This window comes from Balearica regulorum, chromosome 1 (assembly GCF_011004875.1).
Source record: "Balearica regulorum gibbericeps isolate bBalReg1 chromosome 1, bBalReg1.pri, whole genome shotgun sequence".
In the NCBI taxonomy this organism is placed as follows: Eukaryota; Metazoa; Chordata; class Aves; order Gruiformes; family Gruidae; genus Balearica; species Balearica regulorum.
In genome coordinates this window covers 42,970,246-42,994,759 of record NC_046184.1, presented here as the reverse complement: position 1 = coordinate 42,994,759, position 24,514 = coordinate 42,970,246, and the positions used below count along the sequence as shown (strand labels likewise).

Below are 24,514 nucleotides of genomic sequence, written 5' to 3'. Positions count from 1 at the left end.
CCTCATTTATCAGCAGCCATTTAAATAATGAGGCTGTGAAGGAAAACAGAACTCAATAGACCCCCAGCCTTTGCCCATAACTCTGCCCACCCTTCACAGACTGGGAAAACCCAGCGCTAGGCTTGATGCAGAGCTTGCTACAGATCAGCAGTCTCATTGAAACATTGTTTATCACGCTGTAGATAATAAAAATAATAATTTTTTTGCACTGCCCATGCAATCACAAGATGCAGTGTGAATTGAAATGAAGTGACAGTAGGACGCAGCCTTTGCCCTGCATCAGAAGCTATACAGAAACCATTAGCTTTTCCTCTGCAGGAAAAACGCTGAGGTAAGTGAAAAATGCTAGCTTGTGGGTATGGTGCTGCTGACTAGTGAAAATATTTTGGCTAGCTTGGTACATGTCAGTACTGACATCAGATGTGGACAGTGAGAAACTCTCAGTAATATGAGAGCTGGGCAGCAAAATGACACCAGTGTCCAGTTAGAGAAATCCTTCATAATCTTTTCTGATGTTATGGCTCCCTGGCAGGAGAAGAGGTTGCTACTAAGGAAGGTGGCCTGTGAAGCAAAGAGAAAGGCACAGGGGTCTCTTCACATACACACCCATCAAGAAGGATCTTTCGATCTCCTCTCAAGGACTGTTCCTGCAGAAAGCTTTGTGATATGGAAAACGGCCATGGGACCCACCTCTTCTCCGTTGCAACACCTGAGTTCTCCAAAAGGAGAACAACCAAACACCTCATCCTGCCCAGCAATTTAGGGGTAGGTGGAAAGGGTGGAAAAAACAGCAAAAATTTATATAGACCAACAAGTCCAAAAAAGTTGCTGGGCTAACAGTGATGAGCTGAGGTGTCACTTGCTGGTGTAACTGGCTCATGACCCAGTACTTTTCTTTCAACTTAAAAAAAAAAATAGCAAGATTTGCTCACTGATTTAAAATGTACAGATAGTTTCAGGAGTCAACATAAATAGAAGAGCACCTAGACAGATGTTGTCCTGCTCTGATTCTGAACTCAATGGAAAAATGTATCTTACTGATGGTTTTAAGACTGTTAACTGAAAAGTCTATCCGTTTATCTGGGGCTGTTTAACCACTGTACCTTAAGCTATTACTATCACTCCAGAGACTATATTAATACTTCTGTTTCTTTCAAAATGTGACTCAGCTTAGGCAGAGCCCTTCCCTGCCGGTCCTTCCTTCCTGGCAAGTGAACTGTGTGGGCCTCGTGTAGACATGGGGCTACATGGACCTCACACAGAAAGGGGGCTTTAGCTCATACTTAGAAAAACATTTAATGACAAGGTGCTTTCCAGTTCACTCGTCGTTCCAATGACAAGGGAAGGCTAAAAATGACAAAACACATCAGTGGTTCATAAGCAGTTGCTGAAAGACACGACGAGACAGGCAACTTCTTCTTCCCAGGTGAGTGGTGATGCAGGTGTACTCAGCGGTATTTCTTGTAACGCATTTTGGAAAGAGGTGACAGTTTAGACTCGGGAACTGAGGTAGTAGGATTTGAGAAGCAATCGGCATATGAGCAGAGGGAACAAAATCATTTAGCATCAGCCAACCTCTTGGATTAGTCATAATTCAACAACTAAAACACCAGGCAAGTTCCAGAGCAATTTGCATTTTCACTTCTGGTTTAGATGACGGCGATAGCTGTGATGGAGCAGTAACGTTTACAACTAGGAAGAGCACAAAAGGCAATGTGCCTTCATTTCCACCACTCTGCCGCCGGTGTGGGATCTTTGATCAGACTTCAGAAGCCTTAACCTGTGCTGTTACAAGCTGAATCAGCACGTGGAGGATAAGGGGTGAGGGAATGAATGCGATACGACTACTTGAAAACCTGCTCAGTTCTGTCTGATTCTGAAAAGATTTCCTAGTAACAGAAGAGTTCAACTCATTCACATTCAAGCCCTGAAAGACTCTATTTTTTCACAGCTTCTTAGCTGTAGTGGGAGAGCAGCCTGGAGGAGCGTTAACACTTTCTTTGTTCCCAGGGCCCAAACTTTGCTGAATTTTCTCATGCAAACAGATTGAGGATTCAGATTTTTTTCTTAGTGACCACCTTTTTTTTTTTTCTTCTTTTTATCTAGCATGCCTTTCCTTACCAACAGCGGCATGCAATAACTGCCCTTTAACAACAAACAATTACATCAACGTTAAAGAAAATATGCACTGCATTTTCGAGTGCGTGGCCTTATGCAGTGCTTACCAGAAAACAAAGATTTGGTACAAATATTTCACTCAGCGTTCAAAATACTCAAGCACCTCATGATAACATAGTTTCAATTTTAAAAAGCTTATTCTGGTGCAACTGATTATTATGTGATTGAAAAAAAGGTGGAGTCAGCATTTTGGAACTTGGATAAATGAGCAGCTGATTTTTGGACTGCTTATGCCATCAGAATTACTCTAGAAGTCTTCAAAACCTAGCTAGTTCATCGTCTGTTGATTTTAGCAGACTGTAATTTGGTCATATAGGAGAAAGAGAAGGTTTCCTATTATGGAAAATATATACTTTTTTTGGTTATGGCCTCAAATTACTATATTGTGCAGTTCCTCGTGCTAATAATAGAGGCAGCATTTAACAAGTGCAACGTGATGTAGCAAGCATCCCTTTGCTGTTCTACAGAGACTGTAAACACTAAAACTATTATCTCAGAAAGTCAGAAAACATTGAATCCCTGAAATGTATTACAGGAATAAAATGCATCCAGTTCCTCAAAGTGCGTCATTCATAAAATTCCCTCAAAATATTTGTAGAAAATTGTTATTTGTGAGGATAATTTGGGCCAGGGTTAGCTTAATGGCACAAGGGAAACCACGCTGAACGAAGAAACCAACTGGAGGGAGCACTGATTCAGCTGAATAGTAAACTAATATGCTGACCATCTGCACTCAAGGCATTGTGGTTAAATTCCTGATGCTGATGTTTGAGCTACGAATCACAAGTGGGTGATATATGTATATACAGAGAGAGAAAATTTCTTGACTTCGTTATATCTAGACAGGGAGACGGTACTTTGGAGCTGCTGGTCTGTGGGTTTGAAAGAGTAGGCGGCAATTATAATGATTTAGCGTTTTGAAGCAGACTTACTCCACTGGATTATGGCTTTCATTAGGATTTACAAAGATTGCTATTGCTATTCCAGCTTCTCATTGCATATAAACTCATTCTTGAACAAGAATTGTCTTGCCTCCTTCAGAAATGTCAACAGGAAAATATTTTACCCAGTCAAGTTGAGAAAAGCGTAATAAAATAATATTATGCATGTCTCATTATTTTAGAAAGAAACCTTTTATTAGCCTTGCTTTGTGATAACCCTCAAAGCATTTTAGGACAAGGTCTTAAAAGATGATTGGAGTCACCTTAAATGGGTTTGGGTCTTTTTGCGAGGTAGGGTGGAAATCAGGTCCCTTAGAAATTACTTTAAGTATTACCAAATATCAAGGTAGTAAACAAAAATAAAGGCAATAGAATTTGACTTAGTGGTGAAGAATTGTGCCCACATGAAACATTATGCACACAAAAGTCCTCCTGAATGCTAAGGGATGAGTCATGCAACAGGAATGAGAAGTCGTCTTGTGCACCTTCCTGTGCCATGACTCTTTAATGTCAGCTGAACATGAGAGCATAGACTGAGCACAGAGAAAAAAAAGACAAATTTTTAACATGTTATTCCTGACCCTGACTCTTTAACATACAGTTGTTTTTTAAGAAAACTTTATAGTGAAGAATGGTCTGCACTAATAGTTTATGTCACATTACTGACAGAGCAGCCTAACTTCCGGTTGCTTCATACTGTGGGGACACCACGCTATTAAAACCCCAGCAATATTTTCTATTGCTAACAATGAATAAAACCCTCACTGTGACATTCAACTCGCAGATATGTTAAACTTTTTTTTTTCAGGTGTTTTCTGTCTATGCTATGCACTTATTTTCCAAATAAGAATGCAAAACGATGCCATCCGGACATCCCTTTCCCTTGTACCCACAAGTTTTAGGACAAGCTGGCAAAAACCCATCAGAAAACACAATGGCTCTGAGCTACTGTTCCTTCTTTATCCCAAACAATAGATGTTACAAGAATAAAATAAAAGCCGATTTTAGCTTGTTAGAGCAACTGCTCAGCATCGCACGCCAGGCATGGAGTGCCTGGACTGCAAAGGATGTGCCCCGTTGCTATGGTAACTAGATGACAACTTTGGTGCACACGACCGTCGCTGTCACCTCTGGATTGAAATCCAGCTTGGCTGGGGGTCTGCACCCTGCCCTGCCCCATCACACCACTGCTGGATGAGATCCAGCTGTCGCAGCCCCAAAGCAAAGCCCGGGCCCAGTGTGGCACAGGAAGGGCATTGCCACCCTCGTCTTCACGTTCCCTGGAGCTTGCAGAAGAACGCACTGCAGCTGCCGGGAGATTAATGGGTATGGTAGAGAGGACATGGCACGACATCTCCAAGTCGCCATCTGTAAAGATATCCATGACTCCTAACGGTATGCGGGCTGAACTGGATAGCTAGACTGAATCCCTCCTTTTAAAGAGAAATAAAGATGCGTAGCACTTCTCTTATGCAAAAGACACAGAAGGCATTTTCTTTTGTCTCTTTTCCTGATACAAAGAATAGTTCATCCAGTCTATCCCCTGCCAACAGAGGAGCATTCCCCTTTCCTCCTGTGTCCCAGCTCAACCTCCCTCCCTTTCCCCCATCACTTTCTCCATCCAGTCCTTTGTTGCTATTTTGGTATCTCTGCTAGGGTTTGGATGGTGGGCTTCTTGGGACACAGCAGTGCTGTACTGAGGGCACCTGATGTGACCTCTTTGCTCTGAGTATTATCACAGACAACAGCTTTGAGCATTTAGTTCACCATGCCTTAAGCAAAGAGTGTTTTCCTCATACGCTTCACTGCTTTGCCCCCTGCTTTTGCTGCTGCCACACAGAGAGTGGCAAAACTGAGCCTTGTTTGACCTCGGCCAAGAGCACTTGCAAGCCCTTCCTGGGAGGTTTCTAGGAAGATTGCCTTCGGAAACAGTTAGATTGCCCATAATCAGCGCGACTGCCTGCAACAGGAAAATCAACTTCCCATTGTAAGCTGGAGATGAGGTGCAGTACACAGGGATGCCCTGGGGAGGAGACGGCTAACCCGTGCTACCAGCAGTGAGGAGCACTGCTTACGCACGCTGAACAGTAAGCCTGCGCTCACATCATGGCTGCGAGTTAGACACACCTCAACTAACTTTCAACTTCATAGCCCCGGCGCTACCGCTGAGACAGCTCAGCCTGTACATCGGGATGTTTCCTTGTCCCCTGGGTTTCCTACAAGAGCTATAGCGGGGCAGGAGCCTTGCTGCAGGTACCCGTTCCTCTCTGAAGGACCCGGGTACAGTCCTGCAGCCATTCAGAGCCGGCGTGACCTTTCAGTGGTGTTACTGGCTACCAAGTACCATTTTGGCACCACGGCCCTCAAGCTAAACAGATGATTATCTGAGGACCAGAGAGTACAGCTGCAGCGCATAGCCTCATGATGTGAGATGTCCTCAGCAGAGAAAAGACGATGAGTGATTGTCAGATGGGGTGGATAAGGATGGGGATGAAAGACATTTTTTGAACTTCTGCTCTGAGGTATGCTTTCTAATATGATGTCTTTGCCTTGCCTTTATTTGTGTGAGTAGAGGAAGAAATTCCTTGAAGTAAATGGGTAAGAGGTAGGATCATTATAAAGATGATGAACACCATGTGAGCTTGTTCTTTTAATATTACTTTTAGAAACTCAAAAAACCCTACAGTTACTATAACCATAAAGACATTTTAGATTCCCCAAGCCCCTATATTACAGCAGAAGCACACACTGCACAAATGTACAGCAGTAGAATTACCTGCTTCTCACAGCATTACTTCTCTCATAGATTAGCTATAATAAAATGTGCTGAATTAGAGGGGAAAAAAAAATGTTTTGCATTGTAAGCCCGCTTCTTTTGAGTGTGAAAATAGGTAATATTTGAGAAGCACAAAGTGACTTCAAGGCACAAGTGCCACCGACCTGGCACTGGGAGCGAGGCAGTTGGGGCAGTTGTGTCCACCATCTTCTGCTGACTTCCTTGAGGCTAAAGCAACAAACGTACAGAAGGCAAAGACTGGTTTACACAGACATTTACCCATTACATGGCTTTACCTAACCCAATCTTTTTCAGACTGTGTGTAAATATATAGTATAAGTATAGTATGAAATGTCACAAAACGCAGTTCTGGTTGTGGCGCAGGAAGTTAGAACATGCATATTAAATGTTCAGCTGAGCTGACCTGCTTAGAGCAGCAACAGTTTCTGCCCACAGGATACTCTGACCTCTGGGGTGCAGCTGGTTTTTCCTCTTTCATCATCTTTTGCTAACACAGATACCACTCTGCTCTTAGCAGAACTTAAGTGATGACCCTTCAAATACCCAGTAATCTACGTGCATTTTTATGAGAACACAGAAACCTGATATTTGAACCTGAGACAACGCACAAGTCTCATCTTAAAATAAAAAAATAAAAAAATAAAAAAATAAAAAAATAAAAAAATAAATCAGAGATGGTTTCTTTCCTTTCTTTTTTAACGGAAAGATAGGAAAGATGTCTATTTTAAGCTTGTTTGGATTTGTATTATTTTAGCTAATAGCAGGAAGCTCAATTTTTTTAACTCAGCCTTCTCTCCAGAACAACACATGCTTATTACATTCCCCTGCATTTTTTGATTCCCATGTTCTTTTCTATCCTACTACTCCACCCTGTTCCTCTTCCCACTTCTTTCCTGCTATGAGAATTGAATTAATTTGGATCTTTCTGCTGAGGAAAGATTTACAGGGAAAACTCTGGTGTTCACAGCATGCTGTAAGCAGGTCCGGGGTCACTCTGATGACCTTTGCTGGTTGCTCAACCCATGTTTAAAGCATTCTCTGCCTCTGACTCCCAGTTTCACGCAGGGCTATAATAAGTAAGTGCAGCATCTTTGTTAAACCTGTGCATCCTGGCTGAAAATGGAAAGGTAGTCTCCAAGACAAGCCCTAGTCCATTGAGAACAGTAGGATCAGGACCTCGAAGTGTATTCAGAATCGAATGGGGAACCGCTGGAGTGTGTAGAGCATTACGGTGATACGCTCCTGGTACGCCGTCCTCCCCACAAGACATGTCGCTGCACACCATCCATACACAAGTTTTAGCAGTGGCTTTCACCTTCTGTGCAGCTTATGTCACTGGCATGCTGACCTAAATCTAAAGTTATATGAAACTGGAAGGGATTAGCGGCTTCTGTTTCATCAACTACATTACTTTTAATTGCCTTGAAGGACTCATTTGTCTTCACTCCAGTAACCTTTGGCAGCAATCAGCAGTTCAAACACCAGTACTCCCACGCATAGCAGCTCTTTTCACAGTCACGTAGCGTTTACCGAAAGCTCCATAACAAACAAAGCCATGCTCATTCAGTTCACTTCTCAGATGTATCTATTTAAATTCCACCTCTGATAAAATTAAAATATTAAGTATACCTCTGAGAAGCAAGAAAATGCTTCATCATCACCAGGAATGGGCATTAAATTCTTGTCTATGTTTTACAAACAGCATAATCAAAGTTCAATAGAGAATATGCAAAGATTGCAAATCTATAGCAGACATAGAAATTTACATAAATAACAGATATGAATATCTGATGTTTATAGAAATAAAACTGCATGCTATGCAAACAGAGTAGTCTACAACACTAAACAACATTTCATTATGTTCATTTTCCAACCAAAAGCTCTTTGTAGGTGAATATGTACAAAGCATTTCTCTCCTATAATGCAAGGAAAAACATCTATAGAAAAGACTATATATATTGTTATGCTACATTGTTTATAGAAATTTGGATTAAGTATTGGAGGAAAATGGGGATTGTTTCCCCCCAAGACCTTTAGAGTAAGAATTTGCACAGCTACAGAAGGGACCTGTACAATTCAATGGGAACTGCATACCCAAAGACTTTCAAAAGCCTTAAAAAATCTGATCCATTAATATCTCACACTGGGAATTTGAGTTTTTAAAGGTCTTATGTAAAATACCAACATCAAGTACTGATCACACCGAATCTGCTTTGGAAATATCAGGGGGTGACCAAAGGTGACAATTTACTAGTTTGTGAGTTAAAATGTGAAATATAGTAATACTGTCAGCAGAGTAGTACTCAACCCAATTCATTCATCCTAGAGCTAGCCTGTCTCAGTGCATGACCAGAGATTTATAAGCCAAATCCTGGTCTTGCAAGTATGTGTGCTTGGGATCCACTGGGAAGCAACTCGCAGCAGAGGCAGAATTTGTCCAATACTCATTGTTTGTTTTTTTAAGGATAAAACAGTGCTTTCACTAGTACCTGGAAGACACTGACATCACGTCACATTAAAAAATACTGTCAGCACTCACTCAATAAAGGAAGGGGACTCAGTAAAGGGAAAGGAACCTGGATGATCTAGCATGCAAACTTCAGGGATATTAAAAAACCAAACAAAACCCAAACCTCCCCAAAAAGCAAGGAGAAGCAATATTTCGTGTAAGCCAAACACATTGTGCTCAGCAAGGTCACCCTCCTAATTCAGAGAATTCAGTTAATCCTCCGGATGAATGCAGCATGTGTTGCACTCCCAATGACACCGCACAGGCTCCAAATAAGAGACCATCAGCTACTGCCATAAATGCAATCAAATGGCTGGGAGGCTGAATAACACCATTCGATTTTCCCCTTTCCAATAAACAACCAAAACAAAGAGAAGTGTTTCACTGAAGGTGTGCATTGTTTAAAAGGCCAAAAGGTGCCTTTCCTTCTAAATTTTAAAACCATTAATCAAGCATGAAACAAACAACATGTGCAAGTCAAAGGTTAATATCCCAGGGTCTTTAATGTGCGATTACCACCCACTTCTATTCCATTAACACCATCACCTCCTCCCTGTCTTTCAGCACCCCCCCAACTATTCTTTCCCTGTGTCCCACTGATTCACACAACTGAAAAGTAGTAATTATTTCGCACTTAATCTTCAGAAAACTGCTGCACAGAAAACAGGCTTTGCCTTCTGCTCCAAAGTCTGAAGGGAATGACCACTAGAGAGAAGCAATTGTTTCATTTCTCCTCAAAAGACTTTGCCCAGGTTTTGTTTGTTTGTCTAAGGATGAAAAGACTAGTTTCACTAGTACCTTGAAGACACTGACATCAGGCCACAACAAAAATATCATAAGCAAGAGGATACTCAAGTGCTATGGAGCAGACTTTGATTTGAGAGAGAATGGCATTAGTCCAAGATAGATTTAAATGATTTAAATAATGCAACTGTAGACATTCACCAGTGCTTTTGAGCACAGAGCATGGCTCTAATTACATCTGAACAATTAATCTTTACAATTGCGCTGTTTAGAGTGTTTCTCAGAGCGAGTATATCCTTAATAATTGGGAAATTAATTAAAATTGCTATCTAAAGGGTTGTCAGAAATCTTCAGGAAAAAAAAAATATTGGGCTGGGGTGGAAACAGCACAAAATAGTCCCTCTCCAAATGTGTGTTCTATCATAGTCACTTGAAAAAACAAAGCAAAGCAAAGAGAGTGAAGCAGATGTCGTTCCTGCGTATTCTCTACATATCTAGAAAATATGGAGCAATATCTGAAAAGTTTCAAAAGCATTGCCATACCAATAGGAAGAAGAAAAGATATCAAAAGGGTAACAAGTTAACTTAGAATTTGTTCCTCTGTTCTTTCCTGCGAGGTAGAATGAACCTATTGGTATAATACACCTTTTTCATTTCTCCAGCTGATTTTTTTTTTTTATTTTCCTTAAACTGTATTCATGACGCAATGCAAATCTTCAGCATTATTACTGGTATTTACAGAAGGAAGATTCTTCCCGAGTCATCTTTTCAGCAGTGAAAACAACGGCTGCTGTCTTTACTCAGACAATATTTCTCAAACTCCACTAAGAAGTGATCAAGTTAGAGAAGAGAAAAAGAAAAAAGCAAGTGAGATCCAACCACCTATGTGACTCAGCTGGCAGTATCTCTGACCTCTGGTGCATCAAGGTTGGCTGGACAGGCTGAGCTTGCAGGTTCCTCAGTAGGTTTAATTCCATTCATCTGAAAACATGCTTGGCTGAATAAGAAAACCAGATGAATTTATAACTGTTCTTCAAGATTAGCAACTTAAACTAAACATCTTTGATTTTAGCAGGTAGATATCAATGGATCCAACTTCTGATTATTTCCAGACAAGTATCCTGGTGAATACTGTCGGATGACAACTCTTATTCAAGAACACAGATGCATCCACGATATGCAAATCCAGAACATGTTTCCTTAGCACTTCTGGACTTACTTAACCATTGTACTAGGAACAGCTGTTAACCTTATTGCTGAAATCCCTTCTGTTGTGGAGTTACTCTGCGTTACCTTGAATGGGAAGGCACTGCACATGTACTGGTCTTTGTCCAGCAAGATGCACCTTTCACGATTACCTTGGCCAACTGCAGAAGTCTGCAGAGGGTGTCAGTGGAGGCTGGTTTTATAACACACGGCAAAAAAGTTGCATGTTCTGCTGCTCTGCAAACAGATTTCTGCTGCCTTAAACTCCAGTGCCTCCATATCTGCTATTTACCCTCCTGCACGCTTCAGGCAATGGGTCGTAGGGCACAGACAGGATTTTAACGTCAGAGACAAGGAAAATCTATTTCAGGGTCTCAAAGTGGAAAGTGGTAGTATGGGTCACTGAACATTAGCGGTCATTTTATCTCACAGGAGCCGTGAATGAGAGGGCTGGGTAGGAGGACAATGCCTCAAGCAGTACAATGCTGGAAATGTCTCGTCTGCTCCCTGGGACAGCGTGGGTACACCTAGGAGCTATTACACACACGTGCAGCTAGGGATGGGCATTCATATTTCTTCAAACAAACGCTAAGTCATTCAGCAAATTGTGGAAGTGGTTTTAAAAAAAGAATATAAACAAACATCTCGGGCCCTCTTTACCTTTCCATTACTCACCGCTTCCAAAAATGCATTTTTTGTGTTTCTGTCTCTTCTCCTTCTCAACAAGTGCCACACATTTGCAGAAAATTAATTTGAGGTTCTATAGTACTAACTTCAGCAGCAGTGCATACACATTTTAAATAACTGCCTTAACATCAGGCTAACCTTGACCTATGCGGTATTTGGTGGCATATATTGAAAATCCTGTGTGTTAGTGCAACAATGAAGCAGCAGTGAGGAACCTGCATGCCTAATACCAAGCTTCATTTGACACTACTTCAAGTGTAACTCTCACACTGGTGCTACACAGAAACTGCCAGGTAGTTCAGATCCTGCAAGAGAAAGGAATTGAGCTAAGAGATGACGACGAGGTCATTGTTACGCCAGTTTAGCACCATTCTTGTCTGTAAGGGACAGTGTGTTGGACCTCTGGAGGCCACCTCCATCTCCCTCCTGAGAAAAGCCTTAGTTGCCCCATTCACTCTGCAAGGAAGGAGATGCTGGCTCGGTGGCTCTGTGTGAAGATCACAGTATGCATGCTGGAGCATCAGAAAAGTTGTCTGCCTCTGGCGTAACGTAGTGCTTACAGTCCAAATACCCAAGAATCTCTGCCACCTAATGGCTGGAATAAATCAGGATTTGACTTGCATGCATTGATTGATCATCATAAAATGGAAATGGTTGGAATTCAGTGCCTCAAAATCTCTGCACGAAAAAATAACGTGATATTACCAAAGAGAACTGCAGTTTGAAAATGGAAGGAACATGTGATGGGACTGGAAGTAATCTGCAGGTAAATCTGAGCTATATTCAGGTCAAGAACTCAACTCCCTTGTTACTTCTGAGCCTGAAATTTATTTAATAGAAAGAAATAAAATGTGAAAGGGAAGGGAATGAATTATCCTATTTTAACATCATTGAAGTACGTGCCATGAAGTTACTGCACTGAAGTTTTCATCAGCATGAGCAGAGGCTGGGTAAGTTAGGGAGGAGCAGATCTGCCAACAACAGCCTGTAGCTGTATCATAAGTGATGTTTTAAAAAGTGCTTATAAGTTTGTACACTCAGGAATTTCATGGGCCCACACCTGGTCTAAATCTAGTCTTTGATCATGTCGTTGATGCTAGCAAATTCTTGCAATGAGCCTTAATAACTAGGGAGACTGATTTTACTTTACTCTTCAGAAGTCTCACATTAAAGGGCTCTGTATAATCCTGCTAACACAGAGAATATGAAAATGTTGAAGAAGCATATGGGGTGAAATATTTCTTTTTCTCATTCACATATTTACTCTACTGGCTTTAACATTATGAGATACAACATAGTTCAAAGAATGTTTGAAAATATGGGACTAATTCTGTTGATGCTTCACAAATATGTGAATGAAATGTGTTCCTTCACAGAGCAAACAATGCCAAAAGGACTCTAGTCATTCAGGAATAAACTGACCAAGGACTGTGTAAAAGATGCTGTACTAGTGCTGTCACCGCACTTTATTGCCAGTCACCAAACCACTAAGATACCTAATTTCAAGAGGAGAAGAATCAAGTTAAATGACAATGATGAAAAAATACACAATAGGAGTAAAGGAAAGTCATCCTGAGTCCAAAACCAACCCGTACTGAGATGGTAGTCAGCTTTTTCCAACCTCGACCCAATTGTGGGGATGATGTTCGGAAAGAGCAAGGTGCCTGTAGCATAGAACAGGAAAAATATCTTGAGAAACAGAGGCCTGCATCTGCCTTGTAGAGCTGGCTTATAGTCTAGACAAGGGGAGTCTGGAGTTTTTGCTTATTTTAGACTACTCTGACTATGACCATAAACACAGTCTTTTGAGAAATGCCTGGAGAAATTCATTCTCTCTGGAGTCTACCAGTCGTCAGTTCACAGGTGACTAATATCAAAACTGGAAACTACCATGAAATGTAATGTGTGCAACTGAATCCAAGGATTCAAGATCAGTAATTTTTGTCATTTCCACAGGCTTCTTCAGAGTCCTTTCTCTTAAAAAAAAAAAAAAAAAAAAAAAAAAAGACTTCCCATGATGATAAAGTCAATAGAAGCAACCAGAACAGAAGTATGCCTGGCAGAACCACTAGGATTTAATCCCTGTAGTTGTGAAAGTGGCCTGTCAAACCTGAATTAGCATAGTGCTTTCTTCTTCAGTCTGGCAACAGATAATAGTGACAATAGCTTCAAGAGACTAATTTGGCTCTTTCCCTTATTTCAGTGGGTTATTGACTCTGAAAGAGGTTGATAAAACACAAATTCAAAGCTGTTAACTACTTTGCTACTCAACCTTTAAGCAATCAGTTAGCCAATGTTTTATCCAGGATGGTTGCCTACCTTACTAAGACAGGTTACAAACAATAAATGAAAAATAAAAAAGCAAACTAAAGAAACGCCCCAAATGGCCACAGAGTCTGACAATGTTTTCCAGGATTTCCCAGGTAGTCAGCCAGAAGTCCCTATATGAGTTACCTGACACCCAGGAGATAACTTAAGGACCTTTGTTTTCTACCCATAATAATGTGAACTACATGCAATATGCTATGCAAAAAGAAGATATGTAATGGTATGGATCCGCAAAGATATCTTACAAAAGAGGTATTTATAAATTCCGCCCCCCAACTGAAAATATAAATCAAATGTATTCAAGCTTAATCTTCTATCAAAGTACACAAAATGAGTAGCAAGGGAACGGGTTAGTAAGTAGCAAGAATTCTTAATTGATTCCTCTATGGATGAGATCACAGAAAATTATCTTACAGGCAACCTACTGTAAATGAAAGAAATTTATATTTGGTTTCTAATGTAGTATACCTTTCAAAAACAAATTACAGAGCTTTAGTCAAAACTGACTCAGTGTTAAACTTAGTGTTTAAAAACTGACTCTTGCTGAAAATTAGCAGCTACAGAGACATAAAAAATGACCACAAGGACACAAGCATTTCAACTGCACTGCAGAAAAAATGGATTTAAATGTGTGCAGACATCTAGACTAATAGTGCATCTATGTTAAGCTCAAACTATCACTTGCATCTTTTTAGCGCCACTATCACATTCAAGACTTCCATAACACTTTACCAGCAAAGTCTAGTCCAAGAGTGAGCGATGCAGACTGTCGTTTTGCCTTCATCTGTTCATTAATAAAATGTGATGGAAAACTACATGAATCAAAGAGCACGCAGGTTTCTTGTACTACGCCTATAGTAATTCAAGTTACAGAAGTCCTTTGATTCAACTCCTTTTAGCTACTTATTAAAAACTAACAAAAACATCTTTTCAGTCCAGCATGTGCCAAAAAGAAGCACCTAATGATTTGTGTAACAGAGTTTGGTTCTCCCTTGTCTCTGCACTACAGTAAAAGAGAGGTTAGGCTGGAGGTGGGTCATGTAACCCAAAGAAAGGTGGTCAAGAGCACTGCTGATCCTTCATGCTGGCAGGAGCGCTGTGAGGAAGGTGAGATCCCTTAGGTGAAGCAATGTCCATAAAATTATATATGCCAGTGGAATGTGTTATCACTCCTTACTCTTGCCAGTGAAACAAAGAGCTTGGCCCTAAATGAAAACATGAAAAATTTATCCAGAAACAAATAATTTTCCTGCTCTATCTTCCCTTCTTCTAAAAAAAAAAATCACTAGTAAAATATTTTGGTCTTCCAATGTTCCAATCACCCTATTAGGTTTTCCTTTTCTCAGTAGTGTTGAAATGTAAGTAAGTTTTCAGAAATTCAAAGGGACATTTCAATGTTCAGAATCATAGGAGCTTTACTTAATCGGCCTAGCTTCAACCGCATTCACATCTGCTGACAAGCTCTTAGTTTCTGCCGCCTTTGCTGCTTGTCCTTTCTTTTTTTTTGAAGAACTTTTCTCATTTTAGGAAAGATGGCATTTGCTCGACAAAAGCAAGAAAGGAGGAAAAAATATTTTGTTGTTGTGTTCTGTGAAACCCATTTGCAGAACTTTGTCAGATAAGAAGAAAAAGAAGATGCACCCACACCAAATACAGGCAGTAAATGGAAATTTTAGATGTTTCTGAAGGATGTTCCATTGAGTCACCAGAGTTGTGACTTGGAATGCCGTGACTCCCTGCTGCCATCTCATCAACACGCAGGCATGGAAGATGTACTTATGTTCAAAGAGCATCAAAGAGGCAACAATGGTGATGAAAGAGGATCGAACTGGAGTTAAAACTAAAAGTTATTACATATTCTAGAAACATAGAATCATAGAATAGTATGGTTGGAAAGGACCTTTAAGGGTCATCTAGTCCAACTCCCCTGCAATGAGCAGGGACATCTTCAACCAGATCAGGCTGCTCAGACTCTGGTCCAACCTGACCTTTAATGTTTCTAGGGATGGGGCATCTACCACCTCGCTGGGCAACCTGTTCCAGTGTTTCACTACCCTGGTCGTAAAAAATTTCTTCCTTATGTCCAGTCTAAATCTACTCTCTTTTAGTTTAAAACCATTACCCCTTGTTCTATCACAATAGGCCCTACTAAAAAGTCTGTCCCCATCTTTCTTATAAGCCCCCTTTAAGAATTGAAAGGCTGCAGTAAGGTCTCCCCGGAGCCTTCTCTTTTCCAGGCTGAACAACTCCAACTCTCTCAGCCTTTCCTCACAGGAGAGGTGTTCCATCCTTCTGATCCTCTTTGTGGCCCTCCTCTGGACTCACTCCAACAGCTCCATGTCTTTCCTGTACTGAGGACCCCAGAGCTGGACGCAGTACTCCAGGTGGGGTCTCACCAGAGTAGAGGGGGAGAATCACCTCCTCAACCTGCTAGTGACGCTGTTTTTGATGCAACCGAGGATAGAGTTGGCTTTTTGGGTTGCAAGCACACATTGTCAGTTCATCTCCAGCTTTTCATCCACCAGTACTCCCAAGTCCTCCTCTGCTGGGCTGCTCTCAATCCCTCATCCCCCAGCCTGTATTGATACAGCCCCAGCCCAGGTGCAGGACCTTGCACTTGGCCTCGTTGAACCTCGTAAGGTTCACATTGGCCCACTTCTCGAGCTTGTCCAGGTCCCTCTGGATGGCATCCCATCCCTCAGACATGTCAGCCGCACCACTCAGCTTGCTGTCATGTGCAAACTTGCTGAGGGAGCACTCGATCCCACTGTATATGTCTTTGATAAAGATATTAAACAGTACTGGTTCTAATACAGACCCCTGAGGGACACCACTCCTCACTGATCTCGATCTAGACATTGAGCTGTTGACCACTGCCCTCTGGATGCAGCCAGCCAGCTAATACCTTATCCACCAAACAGTTCGTCCATCAAATCCACATCTCTCCAATTTAGAGAGAGGGATGTAGCAGGGGACCGTGTGAACTGCCTTACATCCATAGCTCTTCCCTTGTCCACTGATGTAGTCACTCCATCATAGAAGGCCACTAGGTTGGTCAAGCAAGACTTGCCCTTGGTAAAGCCATGCTGGCTGTCTTGAATCACCTCCCTGACCTCCATGTGCCTTAACATAGCTTCTAGGAGGATTAGTGTTGGGCAGAGGGAGGAAGAAAAAAAAGCTGAACAGTCATTGCTTTTATTTAGAAGTCACTCATGATCTGGACACTGTATTCTGCAAACAATAAAAATCTCAGCAGGGTGGTTTTAAACTGGTATCTGACCACTTGGGACTGTTTATTTCTATCCAGCTGTCCAGCTTCCAACCTGCTTATCGATGCAGAGCTGCTTTGCCTCATTGCTGAAACTATCTCCAGTGTACTGCCAAAATAATGACAAGGTTGTGACAGTCTATGAAGGTTTGCCTTCATTACCTCTGCATTACGGTGACACGGAACCACTGGACTGCTTTGATACTCAAGATAAAGGACAACAGGTTACATAAAGAGTGTTTTCTAGCAACAGAATAAAACCAAATTCCTCTCAAGCCCTCCAAAGTAATGGCCTAGTTCACTTATTGCTGCTCCAGAATGAATTACTATTAGGGGTTTTTTTCCTTAAAATTGGTGTCGTGTCCCCTCCTTCATAAGCAGCCTGCATCCCAAAACAAGCACTTTGAAAATGCACTGTGCGTCAGTCAGTGCTGATGTAGTATACTCCGCTTGCTTTCACTCTTACTCAGTTTTACTGTGGCAACTCCTACATGCAAAGTTACTCCCTTCTTATATCTTCAGAATTATATTTTTCAGCTTCCTCAGAGATATCTTAAAAAAATCATTCCCCAAAACATACGAGCTCTACAGGAGTTTGTACCTGTGACATGCAGATAAAGCTTCAAAATTAGTGATTTTACTGGAGTCTTATATTGCCTAATAGTTTGTAGTGTAACTCAGTGCCGTATGCATATTGAAATGCTTTTAAATAACTAAAGCAATTCTCCAGTGTATATTCCAAGATATAGTGACTCTTGCTTTAACTATTTTGGCGGTTTGGATGACTAATCAGCTTTGTCTGTTGCAAGTTAAGACCTTCTGTAAGGATATTTGGATTTGCTACTTCCAGGAGAGCGATGCTGCATGAATTTGCAGTGTCCTTAAATAGATTGTAGCAACTGTTATCTTTTTAGGTTCTTCAGCTGTCCCTTCAACAATTTTTAACTGCTGGTTTGTCAAGGTTATTTTCAATATTGCCAATTTAATGTATTTCCCCCTGCTTTACTAATTTTTATGGCTTAATAACAATGCATTAGGACATAGTCCAAAGACCAAAGATGAAAGTTTTATAGTCCAGCTGGAGTTTTATCATAAAACCTATTCATCTGCAGTTAACGGAATTTTTCATAATGAACTATAAGACAATTTTGTTTTCAACGTGCTCTTCCAACTTGCCATGTTACCTAGGATCAGATTTCCAACTGACTCGACGTTATATAAAACGGAGGCAGACATGGACCTCTAGTTAAAAGCCAGGTGGAACTGAGCCTACCAGCCAAAAAAAGCTAGATGTTACATATACACTTGAGAAAAACTAACATTTCACTGTATGAGGTAATTGACATCATTGTGAAATACAGCCAAATATGAACAAAACAGAACCCTCAATACAGTAACTACTGCTGAAAAAGGTAATTGCCCCATAATTTCAGATTTGTAACCATAAACTTGATTAATGCTTCCTTTACAGATTGTACCATCTTCCTTGCAGAAGATATTTCTTCCCAAGCCTAAAACAGTGATTCTCCCAGTCCTCAGCAAACCATTTTGTTTCAAACAGCATCCATCATGTTGCCAATGAAAATGTCAATAGCACAAAGAGAAGCACCACATTTATCTATTTTTTTCCACATAGAAGAAGGTATATATGTAATAAATCTAATATGAAAAATATCTCATGTTAGTTTTATGACATGTAAACACATTTGATATATTTTCCCTCCAAATCAAATTATTTAGAACACTGCAGGATATCCCACTTCTTAAAAGGACTCTAGGATTATGTTTTCTTTCTCTACGAGCGTGGTTCTGAATAATCAAAAAATCTCTGTCACTGACAGAAGATTCATTAAAATCTGGTGAAACAACAACTGCTTCTATTTCTGTCAGCTCTCAGTCAAGCATTCTTTCTTATGATCTTTAATAGCTGTTAGGCTTTTTTTAACTTTACACAAATGTTTGTCTGGTTCGGTATAAATCTTCACTTCCTTTACTAACACTATTCCTTCACCAGCTTTCAGTTATTACTCAATTATTTTCAATGTTTCCATCTAACAGGTATCATCTGTGGGCTACTTTCCAAGCACCAACTGGGACCACCTCTGTTTCAAATTCCAGCTTAGCACCCACTGCTGCAGTATGATGCGTACAAGTAAACCAACCAGTGATGACTATTTTGTGATATAACAGAATACAGTTATTTAAATGAAGTCAGAGATGGAAAGTCATCAACATATCAGTAGACATAATTGCATTATCTTATTTTTCTTACTCACATTCCTCTTCTGCCTGTCGGAATTAGCCTAAAAGGACATTGCTCTCATTTATCTACTGACTTAAGCCTCTGGATGTGGAATACATATTTGCTCTACGGAGCCATGAGCCTGACTGAGTTCTCTAGACTCCCCTTAAACACAAATACTGTGAACCAGTCACTGCAGTAAGTGACATTTACTGGCTTATTCCTGAAAGACCTGAACATCATCTCCTTCCATTGAAGTTATCAGAGTTACAGCTTGTCAAGCCTTAGGATCAGCTGGCTCCATTTCACACAAATCCCCAGAAGAAACCACTTTCACATAGATTTTCCTGACTTGCGTGTACATAGTTACATAGAAGGGAGCGTTAGTGCTTGCACCATCCAAGACCAAGCTCCTCAGAGGACACCTGATTTGTGTGCAGACAACCACATGAAGCGGTGCTCCGAGTAGCTAGTGAGGACCAAGAAGCTCTGTCAGAAGAAAGACCAGCTTTTTAAATGCTTCTGGCCTGCACAGGGTTTCTGCGATGCCTCGAGAGAGTCCAAGTCCAGAGGAGGCCACCAGGACCGGCAAGCCTTGGGAGATGCTCAGAGATGGGACTCAAAGCCAAATCCTGGTCTGTTAATGTCCAGCTGAGGAGAGAGGCCAGCTTAGACTCCCATTACCCTGTCTTTGTTAGGTCAGCAGAAGAAAGACGTCACATTTGTCATTCAATTAAATAGATATGATTCTAAATATAGATGGGAAAGTGGGGAAAAACAACTGAGTAAAGAGGTGCTATTTGTATGCAGTCATTTTCAAGAGTAGAAAAGAAACATTAAAGAAGATTAAAACATACAGCAATTACCATTACATACTACATCTTTCTACAAAATGTTTCTGCAAGGAAGTTTTACCATGGTGTTTCTTATAATGATTGTCAGGCAAATGCTGAGCATCTGGGTAAGGCTCTGATTTTACACCGACAAAATCCTAAGTATTTTAATGGCAAACATAGTGTTGGGTCCTTGCAATGCATATTATACTGACTAGCATAAGCTGGATGCAGAATATAATCAAAAGCACAGTAGTGTTTTTGCCTCTGATTTGCTTGTTTCTCTGACATTTTTCATGAAAGTTTATCTCAAAGAGGTTTATCTTAAAACTGGGACCCGGATTTCAGAAGCCAGCATCCATCTGTGGTAACAACTTTCCATGCATGTACTTATCTTTGCAGTAATAACTGATCTACATATAAACAAACCAGTTCTGTATGTGCAAATTCTAACAGCTCTTAGGCAGACTGCTTCATCAACACGTGCAGGCGATACCACAGGGGGCTAGTATGAAAAAATGCACACGCATCCGTGCAAGTCAGATTCCCTATTAAAAAAAACAACTACACATCTCCCAGCCATACACCTCTGACCTATCTCAATGTGAAGCTTAACTGCAAAATTTAGCATGAATTAGATAACACTTCTCTAAGAAAATGAGAATTTCTGGATTATTACATCCCTGTGCTACCAATCAAACATAATGAATTTTTGATCCTCTGTAGTATAAACCACATTAATGCCAGCCATCTAAAGCAAACATTCCCAGACTCCGAAATACAGCTGTAAATATTCTTGCCCAGGGTGCTGATCTCGGTGGCAATTTCTGGCACTGATTCTTCTCTACTTTTCCTAAGTCCATACGAGTCAAATCTGGGTGAAACAATAGCTGTATGAAGGGTTCTGACAGTTCCTATGAATTATTGCAGCTAGCTGCTTAAGCGACATAAACCTGAAATTGTTGTTACAATTCTCTCAAGCTGAAATTTAAACTAATTTCAGCTATTCTCTCATAGCATTTTTAATCGGATCAATATCATTCAGCCATTTTGAAAACTGTTATGACACACATAAACTAATACATACATACATGAACATACTCCTTAATATAGGAGAATAAAGGTTGTGCTGCAACTCTTTTTTACATACACGTAACATTAAAGTGTTTATTAGAGCAGCCCAAGAGGGCTGTAGGTTCCCTTATTGCACTGTAAGTGTTTCGTATGGGATGCATGCTCCCTGTGAGGTAACAGCTACACATCTCCTGCACTTTAATCCATACCGTGACTGATGGTGACCCCTCCTCACAAAGCACTGCAACGTTCACTGGTGAAAATGCCCTATGACTGCTCTGAATTTGGCCCCCTGAAGTCATATTACTGTAGGGGTTTTTGATTTTAACTGTGGGAGTCTAGGCTAGATAGAATGTAAACTTACGAAAGTGAGTATATTAAAAGGTTCCTCGTTTCTCAGATCTGATTTTTGTTCATATTTAAAGCCCACGGTAGGGGAAAGAGGAGAGGGTTGGTTTTTTTTTTCCTTGCAGCACTTCAGAGTCAATACATTTACCAAGATATGATCTGAATTCCATTCTGATTTGCAGAATGGTTAGCTAATTGGCAAGCACATACAATTTAAGAACTAGATTTCATAGATTAAACTCATTACTTCAAGCTTTTTATGTTCGACTCCGAGTCCCCGCATAACCTCTTCCCCTGCTGATTATCTGCCCTGCTCCCTTTACACGTTGCATTCCCCTGCTCCGGCGCTGTATCCGTCTCCTTCTCCAGGAAAGGTTGCCTCACCTGTCCCCGGTGCCTCCTCCCGTCCAGGTTCCATCTCTCGCAGCCCCGGCCCCTCATACCGCCGCCACCGAAGGCTCAACCCGAGGGTTACGGTGGTCCTCTCTGAGCCACCAGCACCTCTGCACAAATTACTTGTCTGACTGAACTGTTACATTTCCCGGAATGAAGCTAGTCATTAGGCGACAGCGGAGCTGGTTGTTGATCTGCGTTCCCCTCCAGCTGACTGCCTTTTTAGCATGCACGATCTTCAGGCCACAGACTACGCCTTTCTTTTGTGTCTGGAAAGCCTGTAGCAGTTGCTGGGCACTAGGAACAAACCAACCTTTGTATTGGGAGCTACAGAAACTCTTCTCACCTAAGAGGACTGTAATCCTTGGCCACCTTGATAAATAAAAAGATTTAAAAAGGTCCAGGGATGTTTTAGGATGAATAATCTTCTCCAAAGCAAGGCTGGTTTCCTATGTTAACTGTATGCTTATTATCTACACTGAAAATAAAGCTCATCAAAAGCTTGAAGTTGCCTTTACTTTGAAAGGAATACGTCATCTTCAAATATGCAAAGCAGGTTTAACATTGATAACTCAAGAGTTATTGACCTTGTATTTCAGTTGTTCTCAGTGTGCACTTTGGCTTTTTCTGTAATAAGATATCTTACCACCAGATGATTATTGATCACTTATGACAGAAACAAAAAGCCCAGACCAGACTCATCTATTCATCGCGCTCAGTGCAAACCGATATAAAAAATGACAACAGTCCCCTCCACCCCCCAAACTGAGTCACAGTCGAAAACACCATCTAGGGATGAAACCCAGAGGGCTAGGGCAGGCAGCAAGCAACAGTAAGTTTTAGCAGAGAACTGCTTGCTGAATGACTACCTCCTGGCAATAGCAACGGCGCTGCCAACTGAGTACGACAGCAATTGGAAGAAGTCCTCATCACCTAACCCAAACCTGCCGGGGCCCTCCCCGCGCAGCCCACCCATGCAGGGGAGACAGTGGTGTATGGCAGCATGAGGAGGCTGTGGAGCAGGGCTGGGGGGGCAGCTCAGGACCCACGGGGCCATCAGCGCCGTGGCCAACCCAACAGCAAGGCAGCGGCAAGAAGATGCTTCCCCTCATCCCCAACTTCTCTGGACGGGCTCAGGCGGGTGGGCAAGGAGCGGGTCATGGAGAGAGAAGCTTCTAGACTGACCTGCTCACAGGTTTCCACGATGTGCTTCCCCCCGGGGGGGGGCCCAGACCGCGGCACCCAGCTGGGGGATGCTGTGGGCTACTCTGCCCCTCTCCTCTCCAACGCGACGGCGAGGGCTGGCCCCTGCCCGCCCCGGCGGGGGGCTGCGGGGGGCTGCGGGGCGCTCCGGGCGGGGGGCACGGCCGGGGGTAGGGGAAGTGCGGAGATGCAGCGAGTAGCGGCCGCGCCGGGAACGGGCGGGGGGGTGGCTGCGTCCTCGCTCGCCGCAGATCGTAAGGTAAACTGTGTGCGATTTCTCACCCTCACAAAAGGGAGGAGGAAGGAAAGACGATCAAGGAAACAAACCAGGCAGGGGAGGGATGGGGGTGTGGGGGGTGTGGGGAGAAGAAAAGGAGGGAGAAACAAAGGGAAGAATAAAACCCTCTCTGGGAACAAGCAAACAAAGAGGGTAAGAAGAGCTCGGCGATCTCCCCGGGGGGTAACCCCCCGCCGGGCTCCCCGGCACCCCGCCCCGACGTACCGCCCCCCCCGGCAGCCGGCGCGGCTGCGGCCGCGGCCCCGAACCCGGGCTGCTGCCCCCGGCCGCGCACGGCGGAGCCCCGCGGGCAGGACCCCGCGCTTCGCCGCTATCGCCCAGGGAAGTTCGGCGGCGCGGAAATACCCCCGCGGGGTAGGGGCACCTTACCTGCCAGCTGACACTCCTCGGAGAGCGGGAGAGAGAAGCTGAAAACCATGGGGGAAAAAATAATAATAATAATAAAGCCACCCCAGTTTCCGAAATTGCACCGCTCGATCAGGTTACTATGGAAATCATCGCGAGGAGGCAAAAAAAAGAGCCAGAAGCCACCCTCATCCTCTCCGCCTCCGCGAGGGACCGCGGCGCAGGGAGCCGCTGCCTCCCCCGGGCGCAGGGCTGCGCGCTGCCCCCCCGCCGGCCGCGGGCTGCTCTCCGCCGCCGCGCACCGGCAGCCGGCCCCGGCCCCAGCCCCAGCCCCAGCCCCAGCCCCAGCTCCGCGCCGCGCCGCCAGCGGTGCTGCCCCCCGCCGCACAGCTGGAATTTAAAGGGGCCGTGCTCGCCGGGCGCCGCTGCCCCCGCCGCCGAGAGCCGGCTGGGTGTGCCTTTTTAACCAAAAGTTTTCCGCGGGGAGCAGGCGCGGATGCGCTGAAATACGGGCATCCGCAGGGGCACACGGGGGAAAGGGAGTAAAGTGTTTGCTGCGCCGAGCCCTAGGCGTTATGAATTATTATATGCGTAACAGCAGGATCCAAAGGCCTCAACAGGGCTCGGTTGCAATGAGCGCTGTACGCAGACATGGATAAGAAGAGGCAGCCCCGGCCTCTGAGAGCGGTGAGGACAGACAAAAGGGAAGAAAGGGTGTAAAATGCATGAGCGGGGGGATGAAAACTTCCTAACCTCCTCTTTCCCCCCAGCCCCCTAGCCCGGCACCTATAATTTTTAGCTGCAATTAAAAAAGTCGAAAAAGACAACAGGTCTGAAACAGATTATCCTCCCTGTGATCCTTACTCATAATCTGAAGTGCTTGTCAGCCCCCCCAGTTCCTGACAAGTGAGTTTGGCCTGCAGGACTCCCCGGCAGCCTGGAGGCTGGAAGATGGTCCCATCTGAAGCCCGACCGGGCACAGAGCTGTGCCAACAGCTGCAACCCACAGGCACAAGTGGACATTGGCCTGAGCGGGTGGAGGGAGCGTGGCAGCCGTTGCCACCACGTCGCTCAGCCCTGCTCGGTCCCAACCCTCAGCCCTCACCGCGGCTCTGCTCTG

The 24,514-nt window shown here is 43.0% G+C and overlaps 1 protein-coding gene across 3 annotated transcripts in view; it reads right to left on the bottom strand.

Annotated features, from left to right (window-relative positions):
* NAV3 (neuron navigator 3) overlaps positions 1–23,600 on the bottom strand; it is a 560,419-nt gene extending 536,819 nt beyond the window's left edge. For all 3 annotated transcript variants that reach the window (XM_075747242.1, XM_075747250.1, XM_075747259.1), the window contains exon 1: positions 23,419–23,600. The gene's annotated coding sequence lies outside the window, so the exon portion shown is untranslated. The remainder of the gene's footprint in view (positions 1–23,418) is intronic.
* Positions 23,601–24,514: the final 914 nt, after the last annotated feature.